Source organism: Solanum stenotomum, chromosome 5 (genome assembly GCF_019186545.1).
Source record: "Solanum stenotomum isolate F172 chromosome 5, ASM1918654v1, whole genome shotgun sequence".
NCBI classification, from domain to species: Eukaryota; Viridiplantae; Streptophyta; class Magnoliopsida; order Solanales; family Solanaceae; genus Solanum; species Solanum stenotomum.
The window spans coordinates 46100537-46108272 of NC_064286.1; positions in this window are offsets into that span (position 1 = coordinate 46100537).

The window sequence follows — 7736 nt, forward strand, 5'->3', positions numbered from 1 at the left end:
CCAAGCTCTCAAAAATCAAATCATTTAAGCTCATGTCGATGTAAATGGGCATATGACTTTGCTGATGAGATTTGTCACTACCCTTCCCCCTCCGTCCTAAATGTGTCATGTTTCCCGTTTCTCTAGTCTTTCTATCTAACTCTAGTGGCAAGTGTACTATTTTGACTAACTTCTGTGGTCAGCACTGTGATTAATGACATTATTTCTTGTGCCTTGTTTGATTTCACGTATCAGGACACTTCATCCAATACTAAGTGCCAATGATTGTAAAGTAGTAATATAACCCAACTAAGTGAGTTGGGGTCGAGTCCCAAGGGAGTGGTTTGTAATTGAGAATCAATAGGCAAGTAAGAATATGCTCAAGTCAATCATAGCTAAAAACATTTACGAATAAAAGCATGGTTTAAATTTGGGGTGACATAAGTGTCAAATATCAGGGGTATTTGGTTTCAACTATCAGCTACAATAGCAAATAATACAAAAATAACAAGTATAGAGAAGGGTTCTTGGGATGTGATCAGATTATGGGCTAAGGTAGACAATTGGGTAATTGCAATTAATAGTGAATAATTGTAAATCAGTGAATAAGCTAGACTTTTGTAACGACCCTAAGAACAAACTAGAGTAACTAGAGCCTAACGTGTGTTTGTTTGTGATCGTCTTGAGTGTTGGTGGTATTTCGTGTGGTCAAGATGCATGGTTAAGGTATTTTTTTAAAAAGGTATTAAAACATTTAAAATGGTATTTTAGAACTCATTCTTCATATTTCTCAAAAACAAAACCCTTCTCTCCTAAAAGTTCTCTCTAGAACTCCATTAAAGGTCAAAGTCCAAAATCAAGCTAGGTTTGAAGGTTTCAAGTGTTTTCTTCTCAAAATTTGTGGGATTCATGAAGGTTAAGGTATGGGGATCCTTTATCCTTGATTATTTTTCCTTTCAAGGAGCTCAGTCCAAATGATTTCAAAGTTCTTCCAAAAACACAAAAACCCAAATTTTGATTCTAAGCATGGGTTCTTGCATTAAATGATTTTTAATGATGATTTATGTTATTATTGATGTTTGTTGATGGATTTTAAGAAAGAAAACTCCATGAACCCATGTCTTTCCAAGTTTCCTAAATTTCGTCATAAAGTGGGTGTATTGATTTTGATTCGATGATAATAGAATTATGTTTAGATTGTTGTGGGCTATTGGTTTATGCCATTAACTATATCTAATTGTGTGATATTGTTAGTGAATTGAGTAATTGGGTTCATAGCCTTCAATGGGCATTTTGTGAATTAATTTTCATGATGATTATTGAACTATGTTTAGATTGAATTGTACTATTGGTTTCTATTGTTATCTACACCTATCTTATGGTGAATTGTGGTAGAATTTAGTAAAGGTGATTATGGCTTTGGAGAATATTAAGTTGACCTAACTTCATTGTTAATGTAAAGTTGATTTAGGATTGTGATAGATTGATGTGTGATCCACTTATGGTGGAGGTGTTTACTTATTGAATGTATTATGATCATTTCCTTAAAGGCACTAAATGAATAATTGAGTATTACCATGATATTGTGTTGCGAATGTGATGTGAAGGAGTTGAATGAGAATCAAATAAAGTGAAGGTAATTATGTTGTAAATGCAAGAGTGTTGTGATTGAAACCATGTTCTCTCTTAACACTTATGAATGAAGATGATGGAATGTGAAGTGCCTTATATTGTTGAATGTCATCTCTTGACTTGGCAGACTTAGGTACACTTCTTGAAAAATGAAAAGCTATGTTGAATATAAATCGATTGGCAATGGCATTCCTTTCACACGTAAGTGATGAAAATTGTTTCTGAGTTGGGTAGTGTTTAGTAATTTATGCATATCTCGTTCTCTAAAACATTTCTTACAATGAATAAATATGATTTGAAAAGCTAACTCATATACCTACAACTCTTATGTTTATGTAAAACTCCAATTTAACTGTTATGGATACGAAATATGGGCCGCAACATAGGGCAAGTTCTGCCCAGATTTCGGAAATTGAAATCCTGTATGATCAGCTGTTAATGTTTTGAATATATCTTTCTGTACAAAATGTATTTTGTGGTGATTCTTGTTTGTTTGCAACCTTAAGAGATGCAGTTACATCTTTCATGAAGGTTATAAAGTCTATGTTTGCCGTTTTCCTTTTCAAATCTAACTTACTACTTGAGCTACCAGGTTGGACAGATTCATTGTTTTGGGAGCATAGTTGTATTTGTACATGCTAGGCTTACTTGTGATGATGATCCTGTTTTATGTCAACATTAGTGAGCTAATAGAAGTTAAAGAAGTTATGTAATTGTATTTTTAAGGTTGTATATACTCGTGAACAAGTTGAGGACCTTGATATATTGGTTGGTCAACAGTCTGAACCTGCAAAGTTGTGTGGTCTGTTTCTTTGTTAAAGTACTGAGATTTATGTATAAACTTGTACTTGCACTCTTTTAACTGTTGGAATATTTGAAAGTTGATCTTGGTACCTTGGTTACCTCTTGTCACTTTGCATTGTCGTGTTGGTATCCCTTAAGACGTTAAAGACGTTTGTGTATCTCGCCCACTTGTACGGATTGTTTGATCCCTTGGCACTCTTGTTGGGACCTTGTCCTTCTTGTGGATGTGACTTTGTCACTATTGGCATGCCTCTTGATTCGGATCATTTGCCATCTTGCCTCTGAATTTTTAGTCAGTCTTAAGAATGAAAGTTGTCAATTTTAAGTACAAACTAGAAAGCCATTTTCAATATGTTTCTTGGTTCTCTTGATTATTGGGCTTTGACCCTTATTGATACAGGGCGTCGACCCTTCTTGATACTTGCTTGTGCTTGGTGCGAAGACATGACGTACATATTGGCGAGCCTTGTTATTGAATCTCTTAGAAATTTGTGCTATGAGCGTTCTTGACACCTGGATCTTTAAATGTAAAACTGGATACCCTTAGTGTGAACTCTAGTTACTTGATAGGTTCTACAACGTGTAGCAGGTAGTAGTATGGGATGCTATCTACACATAGCACGAGTAAGCTTAGATGGTGCTAAAGTGAGTTCCCTAAGTCTATATGACTAAAGTGTGAAGTCCCCTAAATGCATGAATGTGTCTTGAATGACTTTAAAGAAGAGTGTTGACTTATTGTCTAAATGATTTGTTGAATGAATAGCTTATGTTAATGAAGTGAGTTACATAGTATGTGACCTTGAAGCGTGATGGTTCTTGTCTATAGTTGCCTTGAGTAACACTTAGGTTTGTATGAAGAGGTTCTATGGGCGGCCACTTCATGTCTCACTCAAGTGGGTAATTTTAGATAAGGGTCCTTGGATGATGAAATAAGTTACTTGGTGAAACTGTTGAGTATGCCTATAATGTGGTTAATGTCTTATATGTTTGTTATGTTTTATAATATGCTTAATATGTCAATGTTCATGAAGTTTTACTAAAATGGCATAAGGCATGATTTTCAACCAAATGTCCTTTTTAGCATGTTTTTGCATTGTTTCCATACTTAGTACTTAATTGTGCTAACCCCTTTCTTTCCTTTTTGACGAAAGTGTAGTGATTTGGAGATGTTGATATTCCATGGTTGATGGATAGGTTTCTAAGGTGTTTTGAAGATGAACACTTGGTGAGTCCTCAAAGATTCGAGGACAATAACCGACTTGTTCATTTATGTCTTGTTGTTTTGTTATAGTTTTGAGTGGGCTTAGTCCCAATGTTGTATTCAAGTATTAGATGGTTTTGAGACATCATGTATAAAGTCTAGAAAGTCTTCCGCTTGTTATTTGATGAAAGTTTCTTCGTGTGTGAAGAAAGTTTTTTATTCCTTGTGGGTTTTAGTTCCTATGGGATGAATGAATGCTAAGAGGCTTGTATTAGACCTCCAAGAGGTCGAGTACGCCGGTTACGACTAGGAGGTGCTCTCGGGTCGTGACAAACTTAGTATCAGAGCATAAGGTTTTGGGAATGGTCTTAGGTTGTCTCAAACCCCATCTAGTAGAGTCTTGTTCATAATGTGAAGCGCGCCACATTATGAATAGGAGGCTATTAGGTGCTAAGAATGTTTCACCTCTTCATTATTCAGGTTGTGCCATGGAGGTTTGCTCTATAATGTCTTTCCCTTGTTCCTTATGTGATGGTCCTTATAATGTGATTTCCCTTGAGAGGTTGTGTTGCAAGGGTTGAGAGAGAGGAAAGGTTGGTTGTGATGCCTACTATTGCTTAGTGACTTGATAGATTGGAGGTGGAAGATTGTGATATTGACTTGAGATTGAATGAGATGCCTTGTGAGTATGAGTTGTTGGTAGAAGCCGGCATAGTTATGATGAGTTTGGAGAAGTATTGAAAAAGTTAGTGAAATGTGGTGTTTTAGAAATGCTTAGGTGTGATGGGTATGAAGGTTTAGTGAGGTTTTGCTCCGACCTTAGAATTGAAAAACAAAAGTGAATCTTAGAAGAGCTAGTATGAATATTCTCCCAAATGGGGGATAATGTGACTAGATGGTACACTACAAAAAAATCTGTGTTTACCGACGGGCAAAATTCGTCGCTAAACTATGATATTCCGTCACTACACATGATTAGCGACGAATTAGCGACGGATTGTTGATTGTTGCTATTACGCTCATTAGTAATCACTTAGTGACGAAAAAATGAGTTCCGTCGCAAGTTTAGCAACGTCTTAGTGACGAAAGATTTTTGTTGCCACTTGTTAGTGACGGACTGATTCGTCATTATATTTGTATAGTTTCGTTGCTAATTTCATAATTCATTTCGTTATCCTGGATAAATTTGAGACGAAATATTGGTCGCTAGTCCGTCATAATATAGTCTGTCGCTAGTTCGTCGCCAACATTCTTGTCATAGCAACAACCAAATAGTCCCTAAATTTGTTGCTAAAAATACTTCTTCTAAAACTATTTGATTTATTTATTTTAAATATGCACTGCTGAAATGAATTCAATATAAATTACTAAATACTCCATACAAACCAACATTAATATAAAGTAATACTCATAGACGTTTCAAAATATATGAAAAGCGAAATCCAAACCCCACATTTTTGGTTCAAAGTATCCAAAGCAATCCATAAACTATTCTTAAATGAACCTCTAGGTTCATCAAAAATTGTTCCTACACAATTTGTAGTTATAAAAAAAACATGACAATATCAAAAATTAAAGTTGAGGGAGAGTAAGGGATATCATCACTTGAAATTGAGGGATCAACCTCATCCACATTAGTAGTAGCAGGAGGCACTGTGAGAGTAATACTTGCTTGCACCCGCTCAACAAGAATAGGAAGAAGATGATTAGTATGTACAAGCATCATTTGCTTTACAAACTCATCCATGTTTGTTGTCAATGTTGCTTGAGAAAATGAAGGTGGTAATGATGATGAGCCACAAGAATTCTTCTTGTAGTAGTTTTTTCCTTCAGATCCAAGACCATGTACTCTTCCTTTCTTTTCTCGCCCCGCAGCTTGGTAATATGCTTCACATTGATCAATATCAGTTTGAGACACTGTTATTTCCCTTAATATTTCTTCATATTTTTCCTATAGGAACAAAATAATTTTTTAAGGCAAAGGACATACAGGTCCAGGTATAAATTCTAGCATGATATTTACCCTGTGGTTTTCAATCTACAACTACCATGGACAATTGAATTGACAATTATAAATCTGAACCAATTTTTCCTAGAAATTTCAGCAAGCACTCTTATATTGGGATCATCTTAAGTATCCATAGAGGTAAATCTACTCTTACAAGATAATTAAAATAGTAGAACATCTTATATTATTGTTTATGGGTGTGAAATCATCAAGTTTCACATTTTCATAATTTAAAAGCACTTGAAATCTCTAGACCATTCCACTGTTGAGATGTAAGTAGACATTGTTGGGCACAATTCTTAGCATAAATGCCCAAATTGTCGCATTTACCCACTAAAAGATCACGTGAAATATGCTACTCTACCAACTTAAACTATACATAACACTGATAAAAGGACTCCACCAATATACTATTCTAGCCAGAAATCGCGCAGGCACTGCCTTCTACACATTCCTTAAGTACACAACTTCTCAAGGAAAAAAATAATGTAAGAAAAACCATCAAAACAGCTCAAGAAACACACTGGAATCGCACCTAAACAACACTAAAATTGCACAAGAAAAGCCAAAACAGCACCCGAATTACATCCTTACTCTGGTATATGTTCCTCTACTCATAGATGTCTATATGTTCCTAAAAAAAGCACCAGACTTACACCAAAACAGCAGCAACACTAGATTCCTAGACTGTTTTTTGTTGTGCAAAAGCTAGAAGATATATGTACTAAGACAGTAATGTTCATAACTTAGATTATGAGACCATAAACATAATCTTTAGTCAACTTCAATCATATTTATGAAACCATTTCAAGTAATTTGGTGTGAATAATGCAATTGACAACAAACTAATGGTTAAGAAATCATGGTATACGAAATAATGCATCTGATAAAATATCATAAATAAGAATAGCAAATGACTAAATGATACCTTTCTGATTGTGTTAATTTTCATGTTCAGTGTGTCATAGGATCATGGCAAGCTATGGTAATACAATATGAAGGAGAGGCAAAAGCAAAATAAGCTGGGATAAATATGCAGCTCAACACAGTAAGTTTCTTGATCTTATTGGACTCAACATAAGCTGTGACTTCAGTGGCATATTGGACTAGAATTACACCAAAATAGCAGCAACAAATACACTCTAAAAAATGACTAGAAAATCTCTAAAAACAATTGCACTAGAGTCATACTAAAACAATACTAGAATCGCACTAAAACAACACGAAAATTGCAGCGGAAAAGCATCAAAACAATACCTGCATTATACCAAAACAGCAGCAACAAATATTCTCTAAAAGACGACTAGAATTGCACCAAAAACAATTGCACTAGGGTCACACTAAAACAACACTAGAATCGTACTAAAACAACACTAAAATTGCAGCGGAAAAGCATCAAAACAACACATGCATTATACCAAAATAGCAGCAACAAATACACTCAAACACGACTAGAAAAGCACCAAAAACAACTACACTAGAAAATTCTCATACTATCAAGGTATGTATATATATACCCCTGACTTTGCTTTTGTTCCATATTAGTGTAACGATTCAGCTTCTCTTATAATTGTATAAGTATATACTATTTACTACTTTATCAATTTCTAATATCTACCACCACCTCCAATTAATAAAGAATTTAGTCTAACTATGGGACCTATCAAATCAGTCCATCTACCCTTATATGGTAAGAGAAAGGTGAATAAAATTTGAAAAAAATATGTTTATAGTCAATTAAAGATTGAAGAGCAGGTACCAATATTCCAGATTGGTGTATTTCAGTTAAAATACCTGAAGTAGCAAAGCCTTGGGTCAAAATAGGAACAGTGAAATAGAACATAAGAGAATTATCAAACTATCAAGGTATGTATATATATGCCCTTGACTTCACTTTTACTCCTTAAGTGTAACGATCATATTCTTTTATAATTGTATAAATATATACTATTTACTACATAATCAGTTTCTAATATCTACCACTACCTCCAATTAATAAAGAATTTAGTCTAACTATGGGACTTATCAGATTAGTCCCTCTACCCTTATATGGTAAGAGAAAGGTGAATAAAATCTAAAAATATATGTTTAAAGCCAACTAACAGATAACAT